The 17,800-nt window shown below is 40.8% G+C and overlaps 1 long non-coding RNA gene across 1 annotated transcript in view; it reads right to left on the reverse strand.

Annotated features, from left to right (window-relative positions):
* Positions 1-728: 728 nt before the first annotated feature.
* Positions 729-17,800, reverse strand: part of LOC306964487 — a 409,045-nt gene continuing 391,973 nt past the window's right edge. Inside the window, exon 3 of the long non-coding RNA XR_013792970.1 lies at positions 729-777. This is a non-coding gene — a long non-coding RNA (uncharacterized lncRNA). The remainder of the gene's footprint in view (positions 778-17,800) is intronic.

A 17,800-nucleotide genomic window follows, 5' to 3' on the forward strand; every position in this document is an offset into this window, starting at 1 on the left:
AAGCTTCTGGAAAAAAGCTGTGAAAAATGCAACAAAACTGAGACGAAAACAAGGACGGAAATTTGACAAAAAAGTGACAAAAAATTGACGAAAAAATGACAAAAAAAGATAAAAAATTGACAAAAAGAGACGAAAACAAAAATGGACGAAAAAGAGACAAAAAATGTACAAAAAATGTACAAAAAAAATGAGAAAGGGTTAGGGTTAACCCTAACCCAAAAAAAATGGAGAAAAAAGTCAATTTTTTGTCCGATCACTCCGCCCCTGTGTAGCGGCGGAGTGATGGGCCCGCGACCTCGCCGAGATGTCGGCGAGATCGCGGGCTGGAGCACGACGCCTGCGCCTTTTTGTGCGCCTGCGTCTAACTCGGACTACGACCAAGAGCCATAGTAACTACTGCCATGACGATGGCACTGGTTACTGATCTCTGGAGTGATGTCATCAGTGAGAAATGTGCGCTCAAGTTTGAAAGACTTTATTTAAAACACAAACAGACAGAGACGATCTTGCAATTAATATAAAAGGTGGTCAGTGTTTAGTTCTCTTTAGCTGCGCATATGACAACTGAGACTATTGTGTTGAATCGCATTTTGTTGAGAAATGTTTTTGCTTTTAAGTTTGTGATTGAAACATACTATGGGATGATCTACTGAAATGATTCTTTGATGATGTTGCAATGGGATTTTCATTTCTTATGTTTGTGTCTCAACATGAGCTCTATAGTTTGTTTAACCCCTTAACTCCCACCTAAACCGAGCACATTTTCTCCAGTTTTGGCTTTACCCCATACTAAAAGTTTTACTCTTACTTGAGTAATTATTTTGGTCACTTTTTACTTGTACTTGAGCAAAATTTACTTGAGTAAATATTTGCGCTAATCTGAAGGGCATTTCTGAATCTGTGGGATTTTCCTCACTAAATGAAGGTCAATCCAAAAATACATTAAAAGGATGATTTAGAAGTATTACAAATGCTACAGCTTGGCCACTACTATGAGAAGCAAGTCTTATTTGAATAACACTTCTCACATGAGGGGACAATTATTCCTTCACTCCACAGCCTAATCGCTGGTGGTTCAATATATGTGTAGTCATAGCTGACGGATGCGCGGCTGCCAGCCTGCACCATCAGACCCTCCGACTTAAGCATCTCTCCTCCTGCGTGCTTCTACTTTGCATGCTAAATTCTCCCCCTGTACCTATAACCTCGCTAAAATGGCAAGTTATTTCCCAAACTCCCGTGTTTTCGGAATAACAGTCACTTGTCAGAGGTGGCAAAAAAAAAAAGCTCGAGTTGCATGGGAAAAACTTCAGCGGATGATAAATCTGTGCGCCTGCCTGCTGCTGTCAGGGTCTCTCCACTTTTGACATTTTGATGAAAACTCCCGTGTCATAAAATACATCGGAGTCATAAAATCCCCCAAAGCGCTCATATATTTAGCCGCTTTTGTCACAGATTGCTGACCGTTGACTGCAAACACAATAAAATAACTTGCTTCCTGAATATTTTTCCCTAAATCATTGCTCTGTGGCGGCGCATTGCTTGACTGATAACTGCAGCAGATGTGTCAGTTTGAGTGAGTTTCCTCCACTCCGCTACTCCGCCGTCTATGAAAATGGATGACTATTATCAAGAGAAACCTCAGAGGTAGTCACTATGCAAACGCGCCATATGTACGCCGTCCTGATTCCGACTTACCTCTTTTCAGAAAACACAACCAAGAGGCCTATTTGTGTTTTCGCATTCCAGCACGCGCTCCCTTTGATATACAAGCACAATGTCTGTTTTGTAAAGATATTTCTCCCTCTTTGACAAGAGATAGGGCGGAGGCAGTGTAGGCTTTTTTTTTTTTTTTTCCTCTCTTCGCGCTCAGGAGAGTAACCCCCCCAAAAAAAACTGATAAACAAATCAAGTTGAGCCCTTCACGAGGCTCTGAAAAGCAATTTCGATCTCAGAAGGAACATCGCGGCGTCTCTTACCTGCTATGTCTTTATTTCAGATGGGGAAGGCACTTGGAAGGGAAGAAAAATGTTATCTTGCCAGGTTTGCGGGCACGTACCATTTTTCATGCAAGCCCTTTGTGAAGTAGTTGAAAGCCTATCTCTTCTTTGTTGAATGCGAGACGCGTGACTGAACAGTGCTTTGTGTCATTCCTTTAAATCTTAGTAACTTGTCTAGCGTTCGCTCGTTTTCTTCCATTGAGCTCAACTTGCTCTTCTCCGTCAAGGGCAATCATAAGTGACCCTCATTGCTCTGTACTTCAGCCAGAAGCGAAGCATAAATCCAGCTTGTTTTTTGTTGTAGCGTTGATGCCCCATTTTCTTTGCAAGAAACCAAATTGGGCAATCTACCAAGTGTATTGAGACAGCAGAGAGAGATAGCGCAACATTTAAAGGAGTAACTTGTTTATCTTAATAAATCCTTTTGGTAGTCCCTCTGGGGTTAATACAAGTCTTAATGGAATGGTCTTTCATCTCCCCCTGGTGTCTCTGGCCAGAAAACCATTCTCGTAACTTTCCCTGCTCCGACCCGGGGACACAATTCACACTAATAGAGTCACGGTGAAGAAGCTTACAGGCTAATGGGCAAAGCTAACTGTGGGCTAGCACTACTTTAGCATTATTTACAGCCTCAAGTTTGAGTGAAAAAAATTATCTCCAATGAGTAATTGGATGAATATCCATATCTCTCTTTGTCTTTTCTGTCAGCGTAGTATTTACTCTCACGGACAATTAATGAGTAAAAAAACGCAACATGCTACGACACCTGCAGCGACGCTTATGGCCTCTATGGGCATGAGTTACTTAGTTCTGCTTTTAATAATAACAATTAAAAAGTTCTACATTATTTCACCGTGTTTGACAGCGGCTATTAGTCCCTTTTAAATACGCTGCTCGAATTTCACTTCATAACTTTATTTGTTTATCCGCCCTCCCGATACCAAGCGCACACAAAAAACAACAAAGAATCATTACTAAGACCTCGAAAATGAAGACCTTTTTCCCGAGCTGTTTCTCAAAAAAAAAAAAAAATCCACATTAATGGCATAATGGATTTCAACTGAGATCAAGGGCGACAATTAAAGGTCAACAGCAATGTTTTTAAAATAATTTCCGTCATTTTGCTAAAAGCCCATTTGCATGTTAAAAAGATATTGTTTCATAGCCGAGGACAGGGGAATTGCTTTTTACACACTGATTCTGGGAGTGCGTCTTTGTGCGCGCTCGCCTGTGACCACTTCCCAACAACAGCTAATCCAAATGAGCCTGAATAATGTATTCCTCTGCTCATTAGACACTCCTGACAATGCATTATTAAGAGCTGATGAAGTCCTTCCAACACCTTTTTTTTTTTCCTTCTTCTCCTCGGACGATAACATCACAGCGTTTGCTTCGTGGAAATTAATTGCTGATATCTGGCAGATTGTAAGTGATGTCTCTGCCAAGGAGTTAAGTGTATCCAGTCGCTCCTCATCTGCCACAACCCCTCTTTTAATTTGAAATGTAAAATCCTCCTGTCAGGGTCAGCAGAGCATTGCTGACAGTGAAGCTGCGAGAAAGGACTTAGAAGTTTGTAAAAATAATGACTGCTCTTGATTCATTGTTGGACATTTATCGGCTTGTTGTAAAGTCGGATTGTTGAATTTGTGGAATACTTACTTTTTCCAATAAATGTAGGATTATAGATGCAATGATTTGGGGCTTAAAAATGTCAAAAATTAAAGGTTTACTTCGCACATCTCTTTGTTTTAAACAGGAGCGTAAGAGAAGGCATAGAGGCCAAATGTACAAAAGGAAAAATCTCTCGCACACTGTATACTTGCAACACCAGTGTTCTTTTCATGTGTATCTTTTCTTAAAAATGTAACAGCTGAGTTTATGACTTTCAACACATTTAATGAATGTTTTGGCAGGAATGATGACATAATAAATGCCTGGATTTAACCAAGTGTTCTGACCTGGGGCTGCTGCAGTTGGTCAGGTCTAGGATCAGAAACACTGTGTTTACTGTGAAGTTTGTGACTTTTGCTACGATCGGGCGTTTTTTTTTTTGCGACCCAGCTCAAATGGATGTTTGCAATGTCGGCATCTTGTATTTTCAGGTGAGTTTTTGAGAAACTTCAGTCTTACAGTCTGTTCAGTTGATTGGTACGTCTCCCATTGTTCCTCCTGTATTCCATGTATAATTATGTTGTCCTTATGTTCCTGCACTGTAGGTCTAAAAAAGTGTTTTTTCTTTCTCGAGTGAATATTGTTGTAGTTCGGTGGTCACATCCTATTTTCTTTGGCTCTAAGGCTGGCGTTCTCTTCTTTAAGAACGTCTGCAAGGGCACTGTGATATTGAACTGACTGTTTTAAGTCCTCAACATCACCTTGGAGTTTTTCAAGAAGACAATAAGTTTCGTTAGTTGTTGATCCATGGATGTGATGGATTCTTGGATAGTGTTTTTTGTCACTGGTGAAGTCATCCATTTCAGTTGAGCTGAGGGGATGCCTCTTTCGTTTTTTTCGACATATCGTAGTAATGGTCAATGAATGATTCCAAACAACTATATCTTCCAAGGATTCCAGCTTGTCTTTGTTGAAACTAGTATTTTACCCAGTTTAGGCAGCATAATGGTGGGAAGTTTTGGCGCGGTGTGTGTTCAAAGAATGAGATCAGCGGAACATCCTGAACGACCAGGTTATTCCATCCATCGGTGTCTTCTTCCTTGATGGCACGGGATTCCAAGATGACAATGCCAGGATTCATCGGGCTCACATCGTGAAAGAGTGATTCAGGGAGGATGAGACATCATTTTCACACATGGATTGGCCACCACAGAGTCCAGACCTGGAGAAGGCTGTGCACAGATCTTTTGTCATCGCAGAAGCTTATTGAAACAATGCCACAGCTGTAATCCAAGCTAAGGGGGGGGGGGGTCCAGCTAAATATTAAAGCATTTTGCCCCTTTTTTATGGTCTGACTGTGAATTTCATTTTCATTTCATTTATTTATTTATTTGAACGGGACAGTGCATGTTAATGAACAGACCACTAGTGCTGAAAGCTAAGAACTTTTAGAGTTCAGTCCCTGAGCTTTATCTGCTGGAGGCCACACTAGCACTGGGACGTGATTGGGGGGCATGTGCTGGAATTGTGGAAATGAGAGAGTCTCTTTGTTTTCAAACTGGTTTTAGGATCTGGAAGCGCAAAAGGGGTGTTCCTTTCCGCGTGTGGATCGTGTAATTGTCTTGAGAACCAAAACAAACAAACAAATGAATGAACAAATTAACATAACCAATTTTAACTTGATGCTACTTCGCATTACAATTGTCATCAGTGCGAATAATACATCTGATTTGAACATGTTTATCTGATATATCTGGGGCACAAACAGGATGTGTTTAAGAAATATTTGCAAAAAATCTTAAATATCTTACCTAACAGGGAGAAGTTGAGAATATGTTTAAAGAGGGGGTATAATGCAAAATCGACTTTTTCAAGCTTTACATCATGTTCTTATGTCATTCCCTCATTAAAAACATGCCTGAAGTGTTGCCTTGGCACATTCACGTATTTTTGAGTAATCTGTACAAACTCTGATGGCAGCCATTTTGGGGATAGGTTTGCCTGAGTCCTCCTAGGAACGCCCCCACCTCCTGGAGACGCCTCCGAGCTTTCGTCACCAGCCGAGTAACCAACCACTGCCCCTCAGCAGAACCCCCTCCCCACTGATGCCACAGACAGCGTGTGGAGGGGGCGTGTCGGAAAGGGTCAGAGGTTCTTAAAGAGACAGAGGCCTATTTCAAGACATTCACTACAGCCATTTTGAGAGAGCAATTTTATACAAGGCAGTTATTCTAATTTACTGCATTTACAGACCAACAGAAGGTTTCCTCATCATTGTAGTGTGATATAGACTGGTGCTATGTGATTGAAAGAAGCATAATACCCCCTCTTTAAATATTGCAGGCTTATTTGCTACTTTATTATTACTATGGTTGTCAGATTGAACTTAAAAGGTCTTTTGTATTTTCCCTTTGACATTAAAGTGGGAGGAGAACAGGAACAGGGCTCTATATAGTTGAAAGTCATAAGCTGTGTGCCGATTTAATATCGCATTGTGCGGGTATTAACTCGTGAGTATACATCTGTAATAACATTCAGCCGGTGAACATTTCATATTGGCTGTATCTCAACATCTCCAGCGTTGGTATTCTCCTAGCGCTGCCAGATGGATCGCACAACTTACAATGAATGCACTGTATGTAACAAATGTGCACTTTGAATCTTGCCAAGGGACTCGTTTTTCTGGAAACCAAATTACAACACAAAATTAATACGGACTTGATTTGCATGCAGATCTTACAATGTAACATTCTTTTCCATTTGCCGGATGCTGGGGAAAACTCCTCAGTTATCACGCTCAGCTCTCGAGAAATACCTGCGGAGAATTCAGATCTGGTGATTTGGAAAATTGGGAATGTGGGTTTTGACGCCGGAGACCAAACATCGTTGAAGTGATATCAATATGGTAACAATTAGCACTACGTATGCTAATTCAACATTCTCACACTGGGATCTAATTTTTTGGAACATTGTCTGTATACTGTCTGACACACTGACATCGTTGGGCAAATCCACACTGCTTGAAAACTCCCATTGCCGGTACGTGATTACTTTGGGGCTTTTGGGTTCTTGTATTGAGAGACTATGGGACCCAAAGTCAATGTAGCTGAAACCGGAGTCAGTGAACTGCAAGGTCTCTTAGAAGACTGCTTTTGTCACCTGCTCCTTAGTTTATATACAGAGTCTTGCCACTTGCCACTATTGTCATGCTAACAGACTTGGGAGTGCCTATGAGGGCCTATGTTCAAAGTTTTTTGGGGGTGGACCCCGATTCAGAAGTGCAAGTTGGCAAGCTTAGAAATATGTGTTTGATTTTCATTCTCATCTACACCCCCTGAAAGGCCAGGGCAAGGCAAGCACACAGCAGCAGATGGAGAGTGAAGCTAGTTACATAGTGCAACAATTCTATTGGGAGGCATGTTTGGCTGAAGTTTTGAAGGCAGGCTATAGGGGGATATTGCCACAATCTGCCCCTGTAACAATGCAGGAGCTGGAGGATTGATTTTATAGAAGACCAAGACTCCAGAGAACTGAAGTTAGGAACAAGCACAGTTAAAAGTCTGAGTGTTTATAGGCTATGCACCCCGTGAGAAGATAGAGAGGTACTGAGGAGCAGCTGTACAGGGGATACACATCCATTTATGCTGCTCTTAGTGAAAAAAGTAGGTTATTGTAGGTTGTGTGATCCCTTCCCTGCGTGCCCTCAGCTGGTGGTGCTTGAAAGGTAGAATATTTCATGAGGCGCTACTTGGTGTGCAAAGCTTGAGAACTACTGATGTCGTCCATTTCAGCACGATTAATGTTGCATCTTAAAAAACAGTGAAAATGCCATTGTTGTCGCCAATTGCATGCACAGCTTCTCTCATGGAAGTGCCGTTTTAGTGCAAGACAGTTTCCCTTATGTAAATGCGGTATATGGAAATTGTCACTGAGAGGAGATGAGAGCTGCAACAGTGCACAGTCTAGGATCATTTCCCTTAACAATTCCTGACATTCAGAAATTCTAATAATCATTTGGTTTTACATCTTGCCTCCCAGTTTTATTGCTGTTCTATTGTTCTGTGCGTGCGATAGTCCCAGCCGCAACACCAGGGAGATGTCAATAGAGATCCATTACATCTGATAATGACTTTTGTCCAATAACCTCTGAAGATTACGAGGCGGTTTTACACGACCGGCCACGAAATAACGCTCACGCAACTCCTGCCAAAGTATTTAAACAGCGCTTTTATCGACAATACGATGGCATCCAAGTGCTCAGACTGCCACGGGGACAGACGAATCAGCGCACACCTAATGTTTATTACAGAACGCAGGGAGAATGACAATTAGCACATCAAGACTGAAACAAAACTCAGATTTATTCATGAAAGAGAATTTTAAAGGATTGGTTTTGTCTCGCAGCAAGAAGGTCCCGAGTGTCATTCCAGTTCAGACTTCTCTGCGTGGAGTTTGCGTGATCAGGTTTCCTCGGAGTGTGAATTAAATAGAGGTATAAAATAATGTAAGATGAGCAAATTTAATTTAATTTAATTTACTTGGGTGATTCTGAATTTTAAACAACTCCATCTTAAAAGTAGCCTCTTTCTGTCTCCTCCTGTCTCCTTAATCTACCTTTACTACAAAGCATGTCATTAAAAGTTAAAGTAACGTCTTGAATTAAGATACACCAATATTATACTGTAGATAAACACCTTCTGGTCTCCAAAACATTTAAGGGCAAAACTGTCTCAGTAATCTTTTTGACAGTGTTCCTTATAGAGTAAATGCACATGGTTTCTCATTGATCTGTTTTCAAGGGCGAATGAAACGACTTCCTGTGAGTGGACACAGCACACAGCATGCTTCACAATGGAGGCCTATATACAACACCAGCAGGCCCCTGTCCATTGACGTCCTGCACACAGCGTGATGGAAGATGCCACCTGAAGAGGCAGCTAACTATACTGAAAGAAAGGGAAGTTGAGAAGTTTGACTTATTGTTTTACCCCCAGAGTGAAAATAATCAGAGTTCACCTTGTCCCTTGTTTTGTGTTGATTTGTCCAAGTGTTGTGTTTAAATGGTGACATACTGTATGTTATGACTCCAGGGCCAAGGGCAGATTATGTACATTCAGAGTGTCTCACAGTCTAATGTGGACCCTGAGAAAAACAAAAAAATAAAGACTATTTAGCTCTTTTAACGAAGCCTAGGCATACATTTAACCTGGAACTCATTAACTCATTACAGCGTCACCTGCCTTTATCCAATCAACATCTCATCGTCAGCCGGTGTCATTTTCAACCTCATCAGCGCCTCAGACACACCTTCAAGTCCCAACAGCCACAATTTAACTTTTCTCCGTCACCACCTTGTACGCTTGCCAGCCGTGCTGCATCCCACCTCCACCCCTTCACTGACCCTGCCCATCATGGATTCGCTCGTCGCTCATTCCTCTTCAACCTCCCATTCCACCACCAGTGTCCAGGCTCCGGGAAAAGACATCCCTAAACGCTTAAGCATATTAACATCAATTAATAACACCAATTCATATTCATGCATGCCATCTAACTGCTTTGTTTCAGTCCAAGTCTCTTCCGGTTGAAATGGTGCACAACCAAAATTGCCAGGTATTTGGCCAGTTTAAGCTTTTTGGAAAAACAAAAAATAAAACAACTGTCCGCTGGTCCTTGCCATGCTGTTTTCTAAGTGAAATACACAATATCTGGCCTTTTCCTTAATACAATTCACCTGAAATCCAAGGTAGTTCGAGTTGCTGAGATAGAGCGAAGGAGGCAGCTATTTTTTTTTTCCATCTATCATCGGTGAAGCTCAGCACTGGATGGTAACAGCCTTAAAGCAGTACTAACTTGTTTACCTTAATAAATCCTTTCCGTAGTTCCTCTGGGGGTAATACAAGTGTTAATGGGATGATTGGGGGGTCTTTCATCTCTCCCTGGTATCTCTGTTCAGAAAACAACAATTGCAGCTGTCCTGCCTACGGGTTGGAGGCGCAATACACACTAATAGAATCACGAAGAAGAAGCTAACAGGCTAACAGGCAAAGCTAACTGTGGGCTAGCGCCACTTCAACAGTATTTACAGCCAAGTTTGAGTGAAAAAAATGATTTACATTGTGATTTGATAATTTGACGTACAATATCCATCCAATCACACAATTGGATGGATATTGTACATCTGGAAGCGTAGGAGTTACTTAGTACTGCTTTAACTAGTTTGCAATTGCACCTTTGCGACCTCCTTTTTTTTTCAGCAATCCATCAGTGTCTGTACTACATAAAGATATTTTTTAACCTTATTTGATGAGCAATGTGATCAACAAAACAGTGTGAGACATTTTTACACAAAAGTTTGATAATGACTTTGCAGACATTCAGGTGTGAAAACATCTCACGTCTTCAATTTTAAATGTTTTACCCTTCCTTTAAAATGGAGGGTTTACAGAGTTGTTGCATCTGATCGTGTCAACAAATTGCTCAACAGAAAGATAAGCACCAATTTGTCTCAAAGGTCAGGTATTGATCACAACATCCATATCCATTTCGCACTAAATGATCACCTACAGGGCCCACTAATGTACTCCTCTGGCCTATGTCATTATGGTCTAGAAACCTCTATTTGTCTAAGTGAGGAATATTATGCTCCAGCACATGTCACATTCAGAAATGATTTCAAACACCAATGATTTAGTCAAGCTCTTTCGCTGCTTCAATAAAAATGTGCATGATGGCAGACACTGACAGGCCCCGACCAGCGATTACAGCGAACGGTTGAAAGGTTGACAGCCAAAACAGAAAATTATATTAACTAGCCCGTGGCCCATTTTCAAGAGCAGCCTCCGGGCTAAAGCATTTGAGTCTGTAGGGCGAAATAGGCCCAAAATTGATGCGCTGATTAAATTTAAGACCAATGTGTTTGCATAAGTATGAATAATTCTACAATTTCACGTCAAAATGGCAAATCATATACAGTTGAGTTTTGATGTGGATTAGAGGGGGAGGAAGATATGTTGCATTTACTCTGATGCATGCATGAACTTTTCAGCGGATTTTTTCTGTATCATTCCCTAATAACTGTTTAAGTTTAACTCCGAGTATACTATATTTTTAAGGTGCGGATAGTTAATAGCGCAGACTTGTGTGCAATCTGTCTAGAAATGTACATTGCGATTTGCATAGGGCCAAGATCACAACTTAATTCATAAACACTTTTAAACTACCTTAAGAGCGACACATTGAATCTGTTGTAGGTCCGGTACAGCGTCCGCAAACTTAGAAAGTCATTCAAACCAATGTTGCACACTCACACTGCTCCGCGAAGTCCGGGTCCGGTTACCCAGGCCGCTGCAACGGAAAGAATCTACAAGAAGTCTATTTTTGCCGGAGACTGGAGCCCCGCGGATCAAGCTGACAGAAAAACACGAGCCAAACAGCAAGTCAGGTCTCGTGAGGAAAGATGATCCGGTGTATTTCAAAATAAAATCTGTCTGCTCACTACTTAGTGTATCTGGTCTCGTTTACCACCTGTACACTAGCGTAACGTGGTAAATGTAAACATTCCTCCATTACCAGTGACACAGGGGCACTAGTGTGTTGCAAAGCATCCACTTAACTGGGGAGAGTCATCCGCACAGTAAAGTGAAGATTACTGCGCAGTAAAGTGAAGATTACTGCGCGGATTTCGAAATACTCCTGGTATTATTACGCCTTTCAATATAGTTCCCCCTTTTATCCGCTTAGAAAATCCACATTGTTTAATTTTGTGTAATTATACTTTGTAGTGTAACACGTCACCATATTTAAATAGGGAAAACGTGGAAGAGCTTGGTAGCTTCTATCTTGACCTGTTTTGGAGCTATAGTGGAGAGAGGGAGAGGCTAAATGCCAATGCCGACTGCGCTGTGTTTACGTGATAGAAGGCACAGGGGAAGACCAGACAGGTCCTAAAGAACTCGTCAAAGCTAAGGTAAGAACATATCTCAGTATGTAAAAACGGTGGCCTATTCCTTTAAGCAGAGATGCACTGAACTGTGATATGACGACATCACGAAAACTGCAGGTTGTCACAGAGTTTAAATAAGCTTGTTGTTTGTCCCGGCTAATGCTAACGAGGATCTACATAAACAGGGAACAAATCCCAATTTGTTTTATATTATCGCCTCATGCATCCCTCTCAGCCGCAAACTGTCGCTAGAGGTTAAAGGAATAAGCCACCGTTTCTACATACTGAAATATGTCTAGCTTAGACGAATTCATGCGTACCTGTCTGGTCTTTGTGCGTGCCCTCAGTCACGCAAATGTATTTAGCCTCTCCCAGCAAAGGTATAGCTCCAAACTGGGGTGAATTAGTTAGTTCGACAATATTAGAGTGCAGACGTCGAAGTTCTCCAGGTGTTATTATGCCTCACAATATAGTGTTCCTCTTTATCCGCTTAGAAAATGAACATGTTTAATTTTGTGTAACTAGACTTGGATCGTGTAACTGCTCATGTAACTGTATTTAAATAGGGGAAACATTGAAGAGCTTGTTAACTTCCAACTTCACTCCAGTTTGGAGCTATACCTTTGCTGGGAGAGGCTAAATGCAAACAACATTTGCGTGACTGAGCACACGCACAAAGACCAGACAACTAAGCATCAACTCGTCTAAGCTAAGGTATCATATCTGTATGTAAAAACTGTGGCCTATTCCTTTAATGGACAGTAGCACCTACATATCTGAGGGATTAGCCTGTATTGTGTGTAGGGCTGGGACAATCCACTTTTGTCACGATCTACGATATACTCAGGGGCCGATCCGATACGTATTGTGATGCAAAAAGTAATTATGCTTTGTAATATCTTTACCTTAAAAATGGTAAAAAGAAAACAATGCTGTGTCTAAAGTTTATAGACCCAAGGTCATTTGACGTTTATTGAAGTGTTTAGATCAAAACGTGCATAAACACAAAATGTAACGCTGCTACTGGAAAACAAAGGAGAGCAGGATCAAAATGCCTCCAAACACAAGTATTGAAAGTACTGCGATACTTGAAAAAGTATTGATACTTGGCACAAAGTATTGCGATCCAAATCTGATCCGATATTTTGTCCCAGTCCAAATTGTGTGTTCGTCTAATATGAGAAACTGGAGCACCCATTGAAAACCCACACATAAGGAGAAAATGGAGACTCCGCCCAAGCAGGCCCCACCAGGCACTGAACCTCCTCACTGAACTGAATAGTGTATGACAGAGCTGGAGCCATCAATACGCTCACCACTCCAGATTGAGCATAATGATTTTTTTTGTAAAGAATTCATAATGAATTGATCTGAAGCTACACAGAGTTTGAAAAGTTTAAATTTCTTTCTTTTTTACAAGATGGCCCATTTGACGCTAATGCTGTCAATTATTTTAGCCTGGAAGATCTCATGTTTGGCCCTTATATCTCATTTAAAAAGTGGTCTGCACCTCCGTGAATAATTGGAGGACTAGTTAGTTCACTGAATATGTGCCAAAGCAACCGGTCTCTCGCTCCACTCCCACTCTGCACCAATTAATTATGACCTGAAGAGCCGAGAGCCCACTCATCTGACTCATGCGCCTTGTTTCCTTGTTAGACTGATACATTCTGGTGTTACGCTCCGCTAACTGCTACCATTGTGACGACAATGAGATTTGCGCAAGCTAAAGTGGAAAATGTCAGGTAAAAAAACTATATTTTGTCAGCTTACTCTTAATGTCTCTTGGGTTGTTTGGTCCGGGGAGGGGCATGGTTTGCACTTGTGGTTTGGGGGCACATTACGAGCTCATTTAGCTGTCCGTGAGGTGCCCTGACAACTGCAATTTGTCTAACACGTAAAATGTTTTTGTGCTTAGTATCAACCAAAACGCCATTATTAAGATGTTTTTTAAAGCCATTACTTTCCAATGTCTGCATGCAAGCGAAGTGATTATTAGGAAAGGCATTTTGGAATAAAGTGACCCACTGACCGCTTACTTCGCTTGACTCTCTTGGTGGTGATGCTGGGATTAGATTCCTAGCTTGTCTTCTTCGGACAGGGTGAACAGGTGTAAACTGCTCAGACTGTCAGACTATACTAATTTATGAATCACCATTTAAACATTTAAAACGTGTACATTTCAGTAGCCAAATAAAGACTGACGAGTTGCAATTATATATGGCTAAGCTCTGATGAAGAAATGGGTGAGCTTACCTGGTACAAAGCATCTTTCTGTACATGGTCCCCATCAAATAAACTAATAACATGGTCCCCATCAAATAAACTGATAACATGGTCCCTGTAGCGGCCAAAATGCCCTGTGCAGTGTCCGCTTTGGCTGCAGTGTGTAAAGGCGTCTCGGACGCTTGTCTTCCAACAAAGTCCATAAAAAATACTGTGTTCCAGGGTTTATTGGCATTACCTTACAGCCATCCACAAAATACGAAGCTTCTCCACAGACAATAGAACACGTAGACACGATCGAAAAACTGTATACCTCTACACTGCAACACCTGCGTGCCCCTCCCTCCCCCCTTAGGGCAGGTAATCACATAATGTGACACACAGCGCCACGCAGTGGCAGGAGGCTAAAACAGATAAAAAAGCATATATGGCTCCAACAGTCCCCATCAAATAAACTAATAACATGGTCCCCATCAAATAAACTAATAACATGGTCCCCATCAAATAAACTAAACTAAATATATGGCCAAATCGCCATTGCTGTGCCCAATCCCGTCAGAGCTTGGAAGCTAAGCAGGGAAGGGTCTGGTCGGTACTTGGATGGGAGACTGTAAGCCTAGCGAATGTAGTGTGTGAGTGAGTGGTTGGTGGAGGTCGAAGTGGCGCAGACTGTTGCCTCGCTTCTGTCAGTCTACCCCAGGGCAGCTGTGGCTACAATAGAAGCTTGCTACCACCAACTATGGAGTGAACGAAAAGTGCAATGTAAAGCGTGTCCAGAAAAGTGCTATATAAAACCAATGCATTATAATTATAATAAGAATTATTATTATTATTATTATTATTATTATTATTATTATTATTATTATTATTATTATTATTATGTGTTCAATTGCACAAAAAACACACATACAGTACAGGAAAGGATCTTTGACTGGTTGTTGTATTTCAGTATCCAAAGATTTAATTTTTGTAAGAAAAAGTACAATGCTGACTTTGACATGACACCATTTTCAGATGTGTTACTGGCACAATCAATAGAAGCATTTATTTTCTTTTTTTCCCTTTTTTATATTCCATCCACTTCCATCCACTTTCATTGTGCGCTATGAAATGTTTTCAAACCTAAATAATGGCTGCAGGACAAAGAGTGCATCTGTACATACACACACAATTTGTCGATTTTTGCAGATGAATGGCAACAAATAATAAAAACGTTTTCAGCAAAGGTAATTGGTAGCCAGACTTTCATATTAGAAACTTTTTAATTTCAAAAAGTAATTTTGATCTCGGAGAGCTGTGATTTTGATAGCGGCAGAAAACAAATTTGATAGTGGATCCGCACCCTGCTTCCCTCACATTTCTCGACAGTGGGGTAATTGTATGTTAACACAACATATCAAGTCCTGTCGGTGTAATTACTAGTTTCTTTGTGGTTAAAAGCATGCCGTCTGCACCGTCTGCCATGTTAGCCACGCGCCAATCTGCTGCAACATTCACGCATAAATTATTGGGCCTGTCTTGCGTTGTGCTCTGAATGGGCAAGGTTTTATACACTATTGATCCACTTCTCATTTGATTTGTTAAAGTGGAAATACAAAGATGTTTTGACTTGCTTAGTCAAACGCTCGGATCAATAAGTGCAGTTGTTGTGTTTCCAAAGAATGCTAATGTCTACCTTTGCGCACTATTGTGGTCACAACAAAGTTAGGAATAAATATGTAGCATTAGAGCTGGATATCTCGCATAAATACATATCAAAATCGCCTACATTATTCAGAATTATGAATAAATACAAAAAAAAAACTTGGCAATATAGAGTTGACTGTAACAGATTGTGAGTCAGAAAAACTTCCGGAACCTTTGCTTGACCTCATATGTATTTTATACTTTTCCATTTCCGCAGTTGCCACACAAAAAAAAGTCACAAGCTCTAATATTTAGTTTGACCACCTTTAGCTTAGATTACAGATGTAGGTGCATTGAGTTACCTTGTGTATGAAATGTGCAGTATAAATAAACATGCCTTGCCTTGTTTCAATAAGCTCCTGCAATGTTAAAAGATCAAAGGTTGCCTTTTTCTAAATACTGCATGTTTCTGTGCCCCACTTAGTTTTACAAGATGCTTTTGTACATCTTTGCTGTGTTTCTGCAAGGTTCACTGAATTTTTTTTACTGCATAGAGTCCTTACTGGCCATGAAGGAAACGGCTTTTTAAAAAGTAAACAGCTAGCAGATGATATGAAACCTACAAATCCACAGGTTTCTCCGTCTGAAACACTGAAGAGGCACAAAATGCCGCCTACACCTGCAGCACAGTGGAGGCGTCACAAGAAATGCAACAGGAAATAAAAAGGGGGCGAACGACGAAGTATCCGGGACTCTGCGGTGGCCAATCCATGTGTGAAAATGATATCTTATGCTCTCTGAACTACTCTACTGGCACTGTCATCGAGGAATATGCCCGAACTCCATTAATGGAATAACCCATATGCATGGATGGAGGTGGGTGCTGTGGTCACCCCCTTCTCCTGCTTGCTCCGGTGTGATTGAAGGATGGGTTAAATGCAGAGCAGTATTTGTACACAAGGTAATCTAAAGTGCTTCACAGTTACATAAAAAGGGAGAAGGCAGATGAAATCACTCCATAAAACATTAACATAATCACAAGCTAATTTAATAAAAAGCGAGTTCAGATAAAAATGCTTTCAGTTGCCCTAAACAGAACTGCATTTGAAAATGGTCAGTGTTAAGGCCTGTGTCACGACTTCAAGAAGACTGTCCCAGATTTTAGAGGCATAAACCTGAAAAGCAGCCTGACCGTGTTTAGTTCTGACTCTGAGACCAGCAGGAGACCAGTCCCTGAGGTTCTCACAGCCCAGCATGGTCCATAAGGCTCCAACATGTCAGGTGTATTCTAGCGCTACAGGCCACGGAGAAACTCGTACTCTGGCAGAGCTGGTTTAAGGCAACACTGCAGGTGAATAACTGTTTGGATTTAGAGATATCAATTTGAAACCTTTGCTTTATATTACAGGCATAAATGTGAGGAAAAAAATGAATTGCAAGTTTTCTGTCCTTTTATGTGTTAAAAAAACAAGGCCTTTTATAAAATGTAAAAATTGTTGTAAATTTGTTGTAAATTTGTTTAAAATTCGATAAATCAGGTTAGGAATTAGATATTGAAAAATCCCTCTAAATTAACCTCACAAATATTGGCTCCAAGGCTGCAAAATTGGAAGTCTGTAGGTGTTCATAGGTTCATATTGTCATGAATTTGAGAAAGTTGAAATTATAATTTCCCAAATAAATCTGTTGCAAAACACTGAATCAGTGCAATAAAAAAACATTGTGAAGATTTGGCATTTTTATGTTTCCAGGTGAAAGAGGATGTGTTAAGAGACCAATTTGGCCCCAAAATGTTTGTTTTGCCTGCAGTTTCTCTCCTTAAATACTGCAATAACTCACTCATTTTGTGGTGCACATTCAAAACTCAAGTGTAAAACAAATTTGAAGCAGACATGAGATGTAATGTGTTGCTTAAACGGTCAGACGAGTACAGCCCTAATGCTCTTAGTTGTACAAGTCATTTCTGATTTATTTTGTCTTCATTCCCCTTTGTTGGACTGTTAATTAATCTTTTATAATACTGAGTCATATAAAAGGCCTTTCTCCTCCAATAATAATCTGCAGCTATAACAAGCCCTGTGCGTTTGTTATGAAGCTGAGCCAGGCTGAATGCTCCTTGCGCATTTCGGGTATTCTTCACTGCGCCCCACTGGCATATCCTCGCCGTTTCATTATCCAACAAGCATATTTCTGCTACAATATGTCGCCTTATTTAATGAAAACGCTGTGGCCATAATGGCTGGGGATTAGAGCTAAATCCACACAGGAACTTCGCTGATAAGTGCAAACATAAAAGAAGCTTCCCTTTTTACAGTGTCTGAGCCATGGACCAGTGGTGCTTCTGAAGAGCCGACAGGGAATATTTTACTAAAACGCTCCATAATGGTAAAACAAG

Source organism: Gobius niger, assembly GCF_951799975.1.
Source record: "Gobius niger genome assembly, chromosome: 6".
NCBI lineage: Eukaryota > Metazoa > Chordata > Actinopteri > Gobiiformes > Gobiidae > Gobius > Gobius niger.